The sequence below is a fragment of the Condylura cristata genome, unplaced genomic scaffold, assembly GCF_000260355.1.
Source record: "Condylura cristata isolate star-nosed mole 26May11 unplaced genomic scaffold, ConCri1.0 scaffold00017, whole genome shotgun sequence".
NCBI lineage: Eukaryota > Metazoa > Chordata > Mammalia > Eulipotyphla > Talpidae > Condylura > Condylura cristata.
This window is the reverse complement of record NW_004567118.1, coordinates 1,704,409-1,706,098: the sequence shown is the minus strand read 5'-3', so window position 1 is coordinate 1,706,098 and position 1,690 is coordinate 1,704,409.

The following is a 1,690-nucleotide window of genomic DNA, read 5'->3' as shown; positions in this document are numbered from 1 at the left end:
ACATGTAAATTACTACTACTCCCAAACACACACACACACACACACACACACACACACACACACACACACACACACACACACCATCTCGGATTTAAAATCCTAGAAGGGAAAGCAAAAACAAAACAAACAAAACAAAAAAAAACCTTTCTAAACTCGCAGGAACCCTGCAGTCCTGGCCGCCGGCCCCTAACCAGGTGACAGTGGGCTGGCGGTGGGGCACTAACCTCGCCAAGCCTCCGGTCTCCTCCTTGCTCCCCACAACTTGCCCCATACTACCCCTTTCTGGTGCGGAATACTTAAGATTTGGATAAAACTCCCTCTCTCCCAGAAGGCCATATCTGGAAGCTTTTGGAGGGCGGAGGCGTAAGTGGGGAGAGGAGGACAATCCAAACGGCGTAAGAGAGTTATCTCTTCACTCAAGCGGCCCGTTCCCTCCCTCCTCACCCCCCCCCATTAACCTTCGATTAAGACCTCCTCGTTATGGCAACTAAACTTTACTTTGCATAATTAAGATTTGCCTCGGAAGAAGGAGGAGGGAGAAGCCGCCGTTCCCGACCATTCTCCTTCACCTCGCCCCCTCCCACCACTGCCCCAACCCTCCAGATCTGGGCCTCTGAGTTCCTGAGTTTTCTCACTTTGAGGTGCCACCGAACACAAAGAACCATAATGGGCTTCTTTGTGCTCGCTACGGGGCAATTACGCCCCGGAGTCCAGGCCCCTTTAAGAGCCTCTTAAAGAGACAGGCTTTCCTTTTGGAGAGGGTTATTTAAGGGTGTGTAGGGGGAGGGGCGAGGCAAACTCCTCAGGGTCTGCACCTAAGGGAGAAGTAAAACTTCTGTTTGGGCTCCACGAAAAGAGGCTGAGCGGAGTCTCCGTGAACTTAACTTCCAAGTCCCTTTCGAAGTATATTTAAACTTGAGATTTTTCACTTGGTCTGAAAAATTGGATTGAAATAGGTGGGGCTCCATGCGCAGGGACGGCGGCAAAAATTTAAAGAGGCGCTACAGGGGAGAGCGCCTTGGCCCCCGAAGACGAGAGACCCAGAGCTGGGTAGCCTGGGTCCCCCGCAGGCCTGGGGAATGTGTCTCGGGATCTCGCCGCCTTGACTCCGGAGAAATCCCGTGCTGGGCAAACAGCCCTCAATATAATAATAGCTTGTCTCTTTAAAAAGCAAAAGGAGGGGGAAAGTTTTGTTGGCATCTGGTTTCTGATCTCATTATGTTGTGGCCCACCAATCCAGCCCTCCAGGCTGGTCCTCGGTTTAAATCTGATTGGCCGAGAGCACATTTTGGGATGGTGCTTAGAGCCCGACGGGGCGGTTTCAAGGATCCCTTTTTTTGGGGTGGGGGGGCTGAGGACAGGGCGGGGCCACCGGAGGGGGCCCCCTTGAAACCGACTAATTGGGATCGGAGAGGCCGAGGTGAGGACTGGAGGAAGGCACAAAGGAGTCGCTGGGCTGAGAAGGGAGGGGAGAGGCGAGAGGAGGAGGAGGGAGAAGAGAGGGCAAGCCGAGCGCTGGGTCCCGGGCAGCTCAGTCGGACTCCAGCACGCTAGCGGGCAGGCGCACCGCCCCCTCCCCCGCCCGGCCTCCCCAACTCTGCGGCCGCGAGCAAAGTTTGCAAAGAGGCGCGGGAGGCGGCGGCCGCAACCAGGCGGCGGCGGGGAAGGCGCGCGGTCTTGGGGCTGGGGG